Consider the following 14935-nt stretch of genomic DNA (forward strand, 5'->3'; position numbering starts at 1 on the left):
GGCGAGGCCCAGGCCCGCCCCGTGGGAGACCTAGGGCGCCGGACTCGTGGGGTTTCGAGGGCCCCGGGGACCCGCGGAGTCCCAGGGCGAGGCCCTCCCCTGGCTGTCCCCTCCGTTCTCGGCCGACGCGGACAGCTTGTTAGCTTTCCTGGGGCCGAGCTCTGCAAACCAAGGGCCCTGGCTTATGAGTCATCGTCCTGAGCTCTCCCATTCGTCATTGTGTGCTTTGGATGTAGACTTTCCCCTGCTTTGAATCACACTGAATACGAAAAAGGAAAGGGGCAGCCCATAGTAGCTTTAGCAGGGCTGGGTGCTTTGTGATTCCTCTTCGGAAAAGCGCATCAGGGTGAGAGAGAGATCGGAGGAAGATGAGGTTGAGAGGCTAGGTGGTTGGGCAGTGGGGACGGAGAATCTACGGGTGACAGCCCCCTCCCCCTCAACGGAGTGTGGACTCCGCGAAGGGTGGCAGGAAGAGGCTGTCAGGAAGCGACTGTCGGTTGGGAGGAGGGAGTGGAGAGCTGGGGTTAGTACCTCCTCTCCACAGTCTCAGCGGTTGAACCCCTCAGTGCAGGGGTTGCTGGTGCCCCCTAGGCTTTTCACCTAGCGGAACTCCAGCTCCTCACCGCCGACTGCTTGTTTCATTTAGCAGCTTTTTACTGAGCTTGCTGGCGTGCTGTGCTAGCTTCAGATTTGCCTGAGACAGCCCCTGCCCTCAGGGAACACGCTACCTTAAAGGAACAGCTGTAGTGCATTCTTTCTCCTAGGAAGTATTGACAGTTTGCTTGAACAGGCCAGGGGCAGCCTTGTAGAGTGGGTGACAAATAAATTCAGTCCTAAAAAGACAAGTAGGAGTGTGAAAGGGCCATCATTTCACCTGAGGAGTGGGGAAGTGTGAGCGTTCACTGCATAGCACGGATATCGCTGTAGGCTGAGATTTCTGGCGTTTGAGGAGTAAGGAGGTTCAGGAGATGATAATAAAATGAAGGTGAGCAGGTGCTGATGCATTAGTGGTGGGAACGCTTTTGAGCCTGTATTTATTGTGTGGCCTACTTTGAGATAGTGAAATGCCAGAGTTTGGAAGATCCCCCGAGTCCCTGGAGATTAATCAAGAACAGAGGAGAGAGGCCAGTTAGGCCATTATAAGTTTTGAGCACTTGGGGTCTGGGATCTGTCATTTTTCATCCCTGTGTTCCCACTGCTAGATCACTGCCTGTCACATTGCTCCATAAAATGGTTGTGGAATGACTCAGTCAGGCAAGAGATTATAAAGGCCTACAGTAGACAGTGTTAGAAACTGAAAAAGGAAGATGATTCCAGAGAACGGGAAGAGCGGAGCATAGACAGTCTTTGATGACTGACTGGATGGAGGGGATGGGTGCAGCAGTGTGAAAAGGAAGGAGGGGCGGAAAGCCAGGAAGCCTCTTAGTACAGTGGAAGGAGTGGGGACTGTGGAGTGAGTGGCTCTGGGCACTGCTGTGGAAGCCTGGGGACAGTTGTGTGGATGTTGCAGAATCAGTGAACATTGTTTTTTGGATGTACTGGAGTTGTCTATGGATGAAAACTTGAGAGATGGCCCACTTCAGGGCTCTTGCAAGAAAAGCCCCCGGGGCAAAGATTCCTCTTTGGAGGAGCCCGGAATTTAAGAGCAGGAAGAATGAGTTCCCATCAAAGGAAATGGGGAGGGTGAGGGAGTGTCAGAGCGCCGGGAGGCTAATCGAAGAGTCTCTGGGTGTGAAATCTGACTGGATACTTAATAATTCAGCTTCCTTCTGCTTCCAGGGAAACTGGGTTCATTCTTTTTTTGTCAGATTGCTGCTTGGGTATGAGTTTTCTATTGCTGCCATAACAAATTACCACAAATGTAGCATTTTAAAACAACACAAATTTATTATCTGACGTTTCTGTAGATTAGATGTCTAGGTGGCTCAGCTGAGTCTCCTGCTTAGGGTCTTACAGGGCTGAAATCAGGATGTTGTCGGGGGTGCATTTCTTCCTGGAGGCTCTGGGGTAGAATTTGCTTTCAAGCTCATTCAGGTTGTCGATGAAATTCAGTTCCATGCAGTTGTAGGACTGAGGTATCCTCGTTCCTTACTGGCTGTTAGCCAGGGCTCAGTCTTTGTTCCTAGAGGCTGCCTGCATTGTGTCTCAACTCCTTCTCTGTGGCCCCCCTCCAGTAAGGGTGGGTTCCTCTGCCGCATATCTCTGACTTCAGCCAGAGAAAATTCTCTGTTAAAGGCTCAGATTTGATTGGGCCCACTCGGGTAATCCAGGATTATGTCCCTATTTTAAAGTCTGTAACCTTAATTGCATCTGGAAAGTCCCTTCTGCCATATTCACAGCATATTCACAGGTTCCCAGGATTAGGCATGGACATCTTTGGGGAGCCCTTCTGCCTACCAGTGCTGGGATGAGCAGTTTCAAAGGCTGGCTTCCTAACATGGTGTGGGTGTTCTCAGTTCTCAGATTTGTCTGTTTTTCTCCAGGGTTCACTTTGAAAGTCGTGATTCTTGGTGCCTTGATTTATTGTGTTCATAGAGTTAGAAGAGAGGATTTGGATTAGGATACTTGACGTATTGTTAATTCCAGCTTCCTCCGGGGTTTATGCTGTTGTTTAAAGCTGGCCATCTTGGGAAATGTTTTGAACCCAAGTAATTTATAGTTGAATGAGGGCATAAAGAATGGATAGCTAAGTAGTGAGAAGTTTGAGTGGAAGGGAAAGCATCTGAGAGCAGGTTCACTGTCTTTGCCTGGCTCTTGGATATCTATCAAGAGAACAATGCTTCAGAGCATGGGCTAAATAAACTAGTCTCCCAGCTCCCACTGCAAAAGGCCCCCACTGCAAAAAAGTGGTTTTGGGTTGGGGCTGGTTAGGAGAGCCCTCCATTGCCTCTACCTCATCTGGGCCCGTCCTGGGCTGCTGCCTGCCCTCACTCTCCACTGCCTTGCTGAAAACCTATCAGTGATTTCTCGGATGTCCCACCCTCCCAGCCTTGACGGTGGCCTGGCCTAGCCACCTCTTCTCATAACCCCCATCCTGTTTCAGCCTCTTTGGTCTTTCATCTTCTTGAACACTCCAAGTTCTTTTTCTCTCTCTTTAAACAATTTATTATCAAATATTTAAGTATTCAATAATAGGTAGACTTCCCCCTGCTGTATTCATGACCAGCTCCTTCTCATCATTTAGGTGTCTGCTTAAATATCAGATTCTCAGGATTCTTCCCTGTCTACCCTCCCTGAAGCTGATCACTCCTCTGATATGTTGTATTGCAGCCCCTTTTAGTTTCCCACAGGACCCCGATCCTACAAAGCATGGCACCTGGCGTATAAACGCTTATTGAAGAGTGCAAGAGTAAGTATTTTCCTGGGTGCTGTATGCATCACCCTCTCATATGACAGTGGCATTCTGTACCTGTACAAACGTGCATTGTGTAGCTCTGAAACCCTCCACTTTGTCCTTTCGTTAGCTGAGTGGCCTTGGATACTTAACCTTTCTGGATCGTCTCCCAGATGATCTGTGAAATGTCAGGAGTCCAGTCTGTCTCACAGGGATGGTGGGAGGGAAAATGAAGAGACCTCTGCTCCATTCCTAGTAGAGGGCTCAGGACTCAGCGATGAGTTCCCTGACGCCGCCTTCCTGGGCCCTTGCAGGAGTAGGAGCCTTGGATGATGAAAGTGAAACCCCTGAGCCTCGTTAGGGGAATTGATGACACTTAAAGGAGCCTGTGGGGAGGGTAGTTGTGAACCTGTTGGTGGGGTCAGATAAGCTCTTTCTTGAACATTCGCTCTCCCTGCAGGACCATGGGAGAAGCCCCCCTTAGAGCTCCCGAGCCAGCCTTCCCTGAAGGATTGTTGGGATAGCGTTGAGCATGTCTATGGTCTGTAGGCTCCCAGAGAACAAGCATGTGTAAGTAGTGACCAGCACTGCACCTGACAGAGAGTGGGTAATCAGTGAATGAGTAAGAGGACTTCATCAATCATTTTTTCCCAATTCTTTGAGATTTTTTTTCCATCTTATTCTTGAGACTTTTGTGCCTCCCACCCCTGAGTACAGCAGATTGCACATATAGTAGTGGAATAAATAAATGTCTGTTGGGCTGAACAGATTGCAGAGGGGAGGAGACCCTGGGGAGGAGGGCAGCCCCATATTGGGGTTCTCATCAAATGCTAGGTGGGGCTCAGGGAGCATGGAGCAGAGTTGGGACAGACAGGTCAGCCACCTCTTCTGGTGAAGCCCCCAAGGGAGATGTGAGCTCTACGTTGGCAACCTAGGAGATGCAGATATTTCAGCCTAGATGGTAAGGAGAAAATTGAGTGCTGTTTAGCCAGAAACAAAATAAAACAAAGCAAATAAACAGAAAACAAACAACTGAACAGCAACTACCAAGGGTCTGGAGAGGCCTTCAGAAGGATGGATAGTGCCCTGAAACTTGCACGTCCAGATCCTCCCTGTTGGTTTTGGTCCCTCGCACAGGCAGAAGCGGATGAGTCTTGGCCGAGCCTTTTCTGTGGCTTATCCCACTCAGGCCTCCCAACAGCCCTGTGCCCTCCTGGTGCTTTTCTGGCCCTTGTTTTCCAGCGGGGAAGCTGCTGAGCCCTGCTGCTTTCTTCCAGCCTGGTTTTTGTCTAAATGCCTGGGCTCGTTTCTGTGTATAACTCACTGCTAGAATGTCCACTGCCTGAGGCCAGGAGCCCTGTCTAATCACCTCCAAGCCCCAGTGCCCCTGATGGCAACCAAGAAGTGATTGTTGAGATGCTGACTTAAGAGTCCTGACCCTTGGCTGTACTGTGTCTAGACCAGGAATGACAGTGACCCGAGGGGACCTCAGTCATCTAGCTGCTCAGGAGTCCGGGGCTTTCTCAACAGCAGCAGCTGACATGTAGTGGGTGTGCTGTGTCAAGGCCTGTTGCAGAAGTTGACATGTGTTAGCTTATCGCCTCTTCATGCCTGCCCTGCCAGATGTACTTGTTCCCATTTTTAAGATGAAGAAGCTGATGCAGAGAAAAGAGGCCACTGCTGCTTACAGTTATACTCTGCATGTTACAAATGAATACTTGCTGAAGTGTAGCAGGACAGGAGAGGCAAACTGTCTTTTAATCTTTGAAAGAGGTCATGCCTTTTTTGCGGTAGTGGGGAGACAACAGCTGGAAATTAACCCAAGCCAAGTGCACTGGGAGAGCCAGTTAGAGGAGCCTGCTGGTGGTGGGCATCCTGTTGGCAATTTTAGCAACTCCATATGGGTCATTGGGCCCCAAGCAGTGGCTGGCCCTTCTGCCACTGTTTGGCACAGCACCGCAAGCCCCAGCTGATCTTTAGCCTCTACACAGGCAGCAGCCAGCCCCTGAGCCCCACCAGCTCCCTTTTGTAGGTGACCCCACCCACCTATCACAGCTGCAGCCCTTCTGTCCATTCCTGACCAGGAATCTTCCAACTGTTACTGCCATTCCTGACCGGGGGCCTGTGGCTAGTCTAGGACCCGTGTTTGCCATTTGAATTGGGTAGGACTGTGACCACATGTTTGTCTCCCTGCCGCTGTCACGGAAGGCCTGGGGGTACCTGTTTCCTTTAAAGCATTCCTCAGGACAATAATGTTGGCTACATACCCAAAGGGTACATTTTTAAGGGAATTCTGGTGAATTAAAAAAAATTCAAAATGGAAAGTTTAAATCATAAAACTAAATAGTGTAGTTTAAAAATTCCATGACCATGTACCCACCACCCAGCTTCAAGTTTTCAACTCTTGCTTCATGGACTCCACACCCTGCCCCCAATTATTTTGATACTCAATGTTTGGCAGCCCACTGCCTGTGGATTCAGCTCGGAGCCTGAATCCGTCCTCCAAGGTCTGTGCCTGCCTGCCCACCCCATCCTGCTGGGCTGCCCAGAGAGCCTCACAGGACCCCAGCTTTTTCTTGCCCTGGCTGCTCTGTGTCCTGTTTGTTCCCCTGCCTGAGAGACCCATCCTTCCCATGGCTGAGCATTGCAGTCCCATCCCACTCACCCTGCCAGGACACTGGGCCTCCGGCTGAGCCCCTGCTCTTCACACACACTCTGTTACCTGTTTGCATTCGGATTGTTTGGAAGCTTCTTCCTCCCCTGGTCTGAATCCCTCCTGGCAGGAACACTACAAGTGTTTGTGAATCAGAGTTGATTCTTGCCTTGCTGGGAGTGCTGTGGTGTGCAGGATTCCAGAGTACCATTGTGGCACCGTTGAGGCTCTGTGGTGATAGTGGGCCACCCTGACAGGCATTCACCTCAGAGTTGGAGAAAGTCGTAACACTCGTATAAGAAGCTGCAGGCAGACCGGCATCCTCACAAGCCACTGCTGGATGCACATAAATTAGGCCATTTTTCTGGAAGACTGGCAATACTATTTATGCCAGTAACCTTAAAATGTCTGTTTCCTTAGGAATTCCTCCAAGGCTAGAAGCAAGAGAGTGTTCAAAGCCTGGTTGTGATGAGGATGCTGACCTCCACATCATGTCCAGTGTGGGACAGAGGAAACAAGCCAGCGGTGGGAGCTGGGTTAGATTTGTTGTTGTAGCTATAGGTGGCAGGTTTGGTGCTCCTGTTAAAAAGGTTGTGGGAGGGGACAGCCCTGTGGCCAAGTGGTTAAGTTTGCGCCCTCTGCTTCAGTGGTCCAGGGTTTCACCGGTTGGGATCCTGGGTGTGGACATGGCACTGATTATCAGGCCATGCTGAGGCGGCGTCCCACATAGCACAACCAGAGGCACTCACAACTAGGATATACAACTGTGTACTGAGGGGTTTTGGGGAGAAGAAGAATAAGAAATTTAAAAAAAAGAAGATTGGCAACAGATGTTAGCTCAAGTGCCAATCTTTAAAAAAAAAAAAGTTGTGGGAGATGCTCCGTAACATGTTGATATCCAGCAGAGCAGGTTAGCAAGCAGGATGCGTAGTGCAGGCTGAGTTTTGTTAAACAGATGTCCTTAGCTGGTTATCTGAGTGATTTTAATTTTCTTTGTAATTTTTAGTACATATATATATTGTGTATTTTTGTTAACAGTAAACATATATTCCTTTTGTAATCAGAAATCTTTGAAAAAGAAGTAGACTCTGTCTGCAAGTGAGGAGGAGGTAAGCCATAGTCACACAGATAGCTACTGTAAGGTGGAAAGTCATCATGTACTCTGCCTTCAGGGTGGGTATCCTCCCTCCGCTGGGCCCTAAGTGCCAACTCAACCTTTTTAAGATGATTCTATCCTTTCCATGACTGCTAAGAAGTGTCAACTTTAAAATAAAATAGTCAATTGTCTTACCAGCAAAATGAGTTTATTTGGGAATAGCCAGAGGAATTGCAATTTGGGAAATGCAAACTATGGTGGACCATAGGCTAATCCAGATAACAAAGGAAGAGAGCTTGCTTTTCTAGAGAAAAAGGGGGAGTTGAGAGGGGCCGTTCTGAATGAAAGTTCATTGGAGGAGGGTAAGAGTTCAGGGTGGCAACAGCTCCTCATTAGCTGAGTTGTGGTGTTTTCCATTGCCTATGCTTATTGCTGGATGAGAAGAAAATCTTCCTTTCTCTTGCAGAGGGTAGTAAAGTAGTAGGCAACTTCCTGTTGGAGATGCAAGGTACAGTCTCTTGCTGTTTGGGGTTACTGACGATGAGTGGTAGGGAGTAATAACTCCCTCTAAGGCCTTCCCAACTTGAATTTTAGTTGAGATTTCCTTCGTTACTTTTTTTTTTGAATTTTTTTTATTGAGTTCATAATAGTTTACATCGTTGTGAGATTTCAGTTGTACATATTTCTTGTCTGTCACCAGGCAAGTGCTCCCCTTCACCCCCTGTGCCCACCCTCCATTTCCCTCCCCCAGTAACCACTGAACTGTTTTCTTTGTCCATGTGTTTGTTTATATTCCACATATGAGTGAAATCATATGGTGTTTGTCTTTCTCAGTCTGGCTTATTTCACTTAGCATAGTACCCTCCAGATCCATCCATGTTGTTGCAAATGGGAAGATTTTGTCTTTTTTTATGGCTGAATAGTATTCCATTGTATATATACATACCACATCTTCTTTATCCAGTCATCTGACGATGGGCACTTGGATTGTTTCCATGTCTTGGTTATTGTGAATAGTGCTGCAATGAACATAGCGGTGCATGTGTTACTTTGGATTGTTGATTTCAAATTGTTTGGGTAGATACCCAGTAGTGGGATAGCTGGGTCTATGGTAGTACTATTTTTAGTTTTTTGAGGAGTCTCCATACTGTTTTCCATAGTGGCTGTACCAGTTTGCATTCCCACCAGCAGTGTATGAGGGTTCCCTTTTCTCCACATCCTCTCCAACATTTGTTGTTCTTTGTCTCCGTAATTATAGCCATTCTGATTGGTGTAAGGTGATATCTCATTGTAGTTTTGATTTGCATTTCCCCGATGATTAGTGATGTTGATCATCTTTTCATGTGTCTGTTGGCCATCTGTATATCTTCCTTGGAAAAATGTCTGTTCATATCCTCTGCCCATTTTTTGATCAGCTTGTTTGTTTTTTTGTTTGAGTTGTGTGAGTTCTTTATATACTTTGGAGATCAACCCCCTGTCTGATAAATGATTTGCAAATATTTGCTCCCAGTTAGGGGGTTGTCTTTCCATTTTGTTCATGGTTTCCCTTGCTTTGCAGAGGCTTTTTAGTCTGATGTAGTCCCTTTCATTAACTACTTCTTTTGTTTCCCTTACCCTAGTAGACATGGTATTCAAAAAGATGTGGCTAAGACAAATGTCGGAGTGCACTGCCTATATTTTCTTCTAGGGTTTTTATAGTTTCAGTTCTTACATTCAAATCATTAATCCATTTAGAGTTAATTTTTGTGTATGGTGCAAGATAATGGTCTACTTTCATTCTTTTGCACGTAGCTGTCCATCCTTCATTACTTGTCACAGAAGCATTCCCCTTTTTTATTTTATTAAGATCAGCCCTAAGCTAACATCTGCTGCCAGTCCTCCTCTTTTTGCCAAGGAAACCTGGCCCTGAGCTAACATCTGTGTCCATCTTCCTCGACTTTACATGTGGGATGCCTACCACAGCATGGCGTGCCAAGCGGTGCCATCTCCACACCCGGGATCTGAACCGGTGAACCCTGGGCCGCCGAGAAGCAGAATGTGTGAACTTAACTGCTGTGCCACCGGGCCGGCCCCTCCCCTTTTAACTGAAACTGTCCTTCCCGCTGACCGTCCCTCTGTGCTGGTGCGAGAGCCCCAGCCAGATGTTCCCTGGTCCGTGCCAAGCCCTCTGGTTACCTTTATGGCTGGCTCTCCCTCTGTCGTTCTTTCTCTTCTGTGTCATAGATTTGGCCTTGGCCTCATCTCTTCCTCATGACCCCTGATGGCTTAGCCCATGGCCGTGCCTACTTCCTCTTGTGTTTGTAGAGCCCTCATTAGGTACATCCTGGATGCACCGAACAGATAAACTCTTTTTTCCTGTTTTTACACTCATTTTTTTGTCTTGCCACCTGTATTATAAATTCCTTGAGTGTAGGATCTGGTCTTATACCTCTGGATCTCATTGAGCTCCTAGCATGGTGCTCAGATGAGAGCTGTACAATAATTGCAGGTATGGTTGTAGAAAACTACAACTGTGCACTTAACCGCTGCGCCACCAGGCCAGCCCCGAGCCTTTCTTTTTTTTAATTGAGACATTTATTTAAAGACAAAGTGGAATCCACGCTCTTACTAGATGGTTCTGTTTAGCAGATAAACAAACGAGTTCCCAATCCCAAAGAACAAAGAGAATGCACTAGGAGCCCAGGCGCAATCCGTGAAACCACCACCCTGGAAGGGAGACGCTCCCCTCCAGTTTAAAAGCGAATTGCTTACTAACCTAGGTGGGGCCTGTTTATAAAGGTCTGTGATTGAATGAGTTAAGTATCTTGAGGTGGATTAACTGGTACTTAGGACAGTGAGTCCTTGGAGAAGACATTTAACCTCTTGAAGTCCCAGTTCTCCTTACTGTGAGCTTTTTCTTTTGAGATGTTTCAAATATACAGAGAGTTGCAAGCATAGTATACAGAGTGCTTGAGCCTACCCTTCCCTCAGATTCACTGATTCTCTCACTTACACACATCTTCTTGGTACTCATACTTGATGAATAGCAGCCGAATGCTGTCTTGCTCCCTCTTCCTTCTGGACCCTATTCCGTCTTAGCCTTTGGCCCTGCAGTCTTCTCTTAGCTCTCTGCCTGGGAATCTGCCAAAGGGGTAGGGGTGGGTAAGGAACTGTAGTGAGATGTTACCTGGCTACAGGTCAGCCTTTGAGCTGAGCCGCTAGTATCCATCTGAGAGAGGGACAGCAAGGCAGGTAAGGGGCATCTAGGCCAAGGGCCCAGACCAGAAAGGCCCCCCCGCCTCTTGGGCTCCTGCTCTTCCCAGCCTGTGTACCCTGAGCTCCTTCCTGTGCAGGCTTTGGGGAGAGAGTGCATGTCAGTTAAGAAATGGGTCTTCCGTGTCTCCACTGTCCTTCTGTTCTGCTTTCCCCTCTTTCCAACTTCCTTTCAGTCCTCATCACAGGTGACGTTTGAGGAAGTGATCTGGCTTCCGTGTATGGGAGGGAGCCCCTGTTATAAAGTAGAAAGAATGCTGGATTTGCCCTGAGAAGCCCTGATGGATCGCCCCGGGCCCTTTAAACACCGCTAGTCCGCTTTGATTCCTGCTAGGGAGGATTCACGCTTGTGAAAATGCTGCGGGAGTCCTGCCAGGTGCTCTGTAGTTGGAATTCAGGCAAGAGGCTGTTCAGGTCCCAAACTAAGGATGGGCAGGGGCAGGATGCTGGGGCCAGGGCTCAGGAGCTCTCTCATCTCAAGTACTGTTTCTTTGTATTGAAGTTAACATGCCTCCTACAGCGAACAGCACAAGGACACAAGTGAATGTTCACATATGTAAATGACCCCATAGCCACCAGCCAGACCTACGTCTTGAACAGGCCCAGCACCCAGCAGGCTCCTCCCTGGGCTTCAGCCAGTGCAGACCCTGCCACACTCTTCTGATTTCCCTGGCCATGGACGCATTTGTTCTTGAACTTCCTATTGTTGTAATTACGTTCAGTACAATCTTGTGTCTGGCTCCTTTCATTCCGCATCAGGTCCATGATTCATCATCCTGGGTAGCAGTTGTTCTTATTTATGCCATGTGTTATTCCATTGCATGACTCTACCCCAGATTACTTTTCTGTTCTATGCTTGATGGATGTTGGGGTTAGGTCCTTGTTGGCTATGTGAAGACAGCACCAGGGGTGTTTTGGGTCATCTGGTACATACAGACTCTCTGGGTTATGCACCCAGGGCTGAGTTGAGGGGTGTGGCCTTCAGCTGCAGCACATTCTGCCAAACAGTTTTCCAGGCGCTACCAATTTACATTCCTACCAGCCACGTAGGAGAGTTCCACTGGCGTTGTCAAGGAACCTGCCTTTATAATAAGAACCCTTGGGGACTGTGCATGCGTTTATGTGGGAGGAAGGGGAGGAGAGAGATGGGTGTGCATCCCAGAGGGAGCTGGCCCTGATTCTATGCTGATTCTGAGAGGTGGGCTGCAAGGTGATGATGTGCAGAATGTGTAGGGCTGTCAACTCTTCAAGGAGAAAAGTCCTGCAGCCAGTGGGAGATTCAGGGAAGAGTAGTCAGCTGCAGGAGGCATGTGGGTGAGCTGTCCTCGTGTTTGGGTGGAGGCAGTAGAGGAGATGGAGCAGAGGACTGTGGTGGGCAGAGCAGATGTGGAGAAAGACAGGGATGAGAGGATGTGGACACAAGAACGCCAGTCCCAGCAGCTTGGGCCTGTCTCCATCTCCTCTTTTGGTCAGTGTGTTCAGGACTTGTGGGTGCAGTACTTCATTCCCTTCCAGATAACACTGGAGAGGATTTCAAAACAGAAAGGTGTTTTCCAAAATCTCTGCCCAGAGATGGCTGTTACTGACATTTTGATCTGTTTCCTCCAGTCTTGTTTCTGTGTGCGTATAATTTTATTTGCATGTATTTTAAATATGTAAAAATATATCTATCTGTATTTTTATTTTATTTATTTGTTTGTTTTGAGGAAGATTAGCCCTGAGCTAACATCTGCCTCCAATTTTCCTTATGCTGAGGAAAACTGGCTCTGAGCTAACATCTGTGCCAATCTTCCTCTACTTTTTATATGTGGGATGCCACCACAACATGGCTTGATGAGCGGTGTGTAGGACCACGCCCAGGATCCAAACCAGCAAACCCTGGGCCACTGAAGTGGAGCACGCAAACTTAACCACTCGGCCACAGGGCCGGCCCCTGGAGAGCTCTTGAGAGTAAGTCTCCTCCAGGCTCCTCTGCACAGTTATCCTGCATGCTTGACCTGAGCATTTTGTTTACTATCTTGTTAAAGGTTCCATTATGGATTTTTCCAAACATTCACGGAAGTAGAGATAATAGAAAAATGGTCTTCCAGGTACTTTGAGAGTTAGCCACATATAGCCAATGTTTCACCCATCCCTCCCTGGACTGTTTTAAAATCGCATCCCAGACACTGCATGATTTCAACTGCCAGTACTGGAGTACAGCTCTCTAAAAGATGGAGCTTCCCTCCCGCCCCCAAATGCCACAGAATCATGTGAGGTAATCATTTTAATAAATTCTTGGGTTGGCAGAGAGCATCCTTACCACATGGTTGCCTGGTAGTGACTGGGACGTGCTAGGGGCTGTAACTGGGGGCGCTGGAGTGGTCCCAGGCCTGGAGCCCAGAGTCTAGTGCCTGGAAAGGGATCAAGAGGCCCCTCCAGCTCTCCTGGTTCTCTTAAGGCCAAACGAGCAGATTTGAATAAATGACGAACTCCTGTAGTCTTCTGAAGCAGCTCAAATAACTACATGCTCTTTAAAGGACAGTAGTGTTTTCTCTAGGTGTAGTTTTTTCATTGATCTGGTTCATTGGGAATTAAGAAATCTTGAGAGGAGAAATTGGAGAGCTTAAACAACCTAAGAGGAATGTGAAGAAAGTGTTTTAAGTTTCTTGTGTTTGTATGATTAAAAAATTTTAATACCCTTTCTTACATGTAGGTGGATGGTTAAATTCTGAAATACCTTTTTTTTTTCTGCTTGAGGAAGATAGCCCTGAGCTAACATCTGTGCCAGTCTTCTTCCACTTTGTATGTGAGTTGCTGCCATAGCATGGCTGACGAGTGGTGTAGGTCCACGCCCAGGATCTGAACCTGCAAACCGGGGCCGCTGAAGTGGAGTGCACTGAACTTAACCACTACACCACGGGGCCAGCCTCTGAAATACATGTTTTTATCTTGTTAAAAACCACTTTTTTTTTTAAGGTTTTATTTATTTATTTTTAAAATTTTTCCTTCTTCTCCCCAAAGCCCCCAGTACATAGTTGTATATTTTAGTTGTAGGTCCTTCCAGTAGCATGTGGGACGCCACCCCAGCATGGCCTGATGAGCAGTGCCATGTCCGCACCCAGGATCCGAATCAGCAAAACCCTGGGCCGCCAAAGCGGAGCGCGCGAAGTTAACCACTTGGCCACAGGACCCGCCCCTAAAAAGCACTTTTATGTTTCTTTAAAAAGTCAGAGAACCAGAATGCAGAAGTGTGCTGACAAAGAAGTCGCAGTCGGGGATCTGGCCTGGCAAACATGCTTGCAGCTCCCTGTGAGTTTCAGAAGACGCCCTCCCTGTTGAGGGCAGGTGTTTGCTTTCCTTACTGTTGGAGGCTAAACAGTTGGTGTATTATCATTTCCTGCCTCCGGGATGAAACCACTTGGGGCGTTGGGGCAGTAAATCACAGCCGCAGAACCGAGAGAAGACCTAGGAAGGCACAGGATGCTGCTCTGTAGCTGTCTGAGGACCTGGTATATGGTCAGAAGACTCGACTGAACAACCCTGTGCGGGTGGAGGGCAGGGAAGGAATTTTCTGGCTGTAGTTGTGGTGAGGTACCTCTCAGGTGTGTGGGGGGTTTAGGGTGGTGACGAGGGGAGACTGCTTTGCCAAGTGCCTCTCTGACCATTCTCTGACCCAGGGGCTACTGGGAGAACTGTGGAACATGGTAGGCTTTTTGAGACACTCCTGGGGTTCAAAATTGCTGATGAAGCAGAAGTTTCTTGTCTCTATGTTGACTGAGTCGGAAAGTTTAGAAAGTTGAAGGAGACCTTTCTTGATAATAACTGATGTTCACTGAGTATTTCTCCATGGCAGATTCTGTGGCATACTCTGTATGTGCTTTTGCTTTTTTTTTTTTTGGTGAGGAAGATTGGCCCTGAGCTAACATCTGTTGCCAATCTTCCTTTTTTTTCTCCCCAAAGCCCCAGTACATAGTGTATATCCTAGTTGTAAGTCCTTCTAGTTCTTCTATGTGGGACGCCTCCCTCAGCATGGCTTGATGAGTAATGTGTAGGTCCATACCCGGGATCCAAACTGGCGAACCTGGGCTGCTGAAGCAGAGTGCATGAACTTAACCACTACGCCACCGGGCCAGCCCCTGTATGTGCATTTTATCATTTAACTTTTAATTATGTATTTTTTATTTTATCAAATTAATATATCCACATAAATTTTAAAAGTCAAGGGATGATAAAAGACTTAGGAGAAACTGTGGTGGTTCCCTACTCACTGTGTCTGCCCTGTGACTCTGCTCTTTTTCTGGCATATGCCAGTGATTCTAAGTACTGTGCATGTGCTGCCCTCTCTAGTCGTGATGTTTATGAGTTTTATGAATTATCTATTGACTTTCTCTTTGGCTTTGTACAGCCATTCTCTCTGCTGCTCCTTCATTCTGCCAGTATTTTACCTTCTGGGTAAATCGGTAATGAACGCTTACGTTTCGTGCCTACACAAATGGTATTCACAGCTGAGTGTAGTGGCGTACTGTGATCATTTTTTCCCCCTAGAAAAAATTGCCTTCTTAAAAATCGGCCTAGCTTTCTGTGTACCTGTGGTTAACTCTTCCCATATCTTCCAGTC

At 47.6% G+C, this 14935-nt stretch overlaps 1 protein-coding gene across 8 annotated transcripts in view; it reads left to right on the forward strand.

Annotated features, from left to right (window-relative positions):
• MED15 (mediator complex subunit 15) overlaps nucleotides 1–14935 on the forward strand; it is a 66483-nt gene that overhangs the window by 246 nt on the left and 51302 nt on the right. The gene's annotated exons all lie outside the window — the stretch shown is intronic.

The sequence above is a fragment of the Equus asinus genome, chromosome 8 (assembly GCF_041296235.1).
Source record: "Equus asinus isolate D_3611 breed Donkey chromosome 8, EquAss-T2T_v2, whole genome shotgun sequence".
Classification (NCBI taxonomy): Eukaryota; Metazoa; Chordata; class Mammalia; order Perissodactyla; family Equidae; genus Equus; species Equus asinus.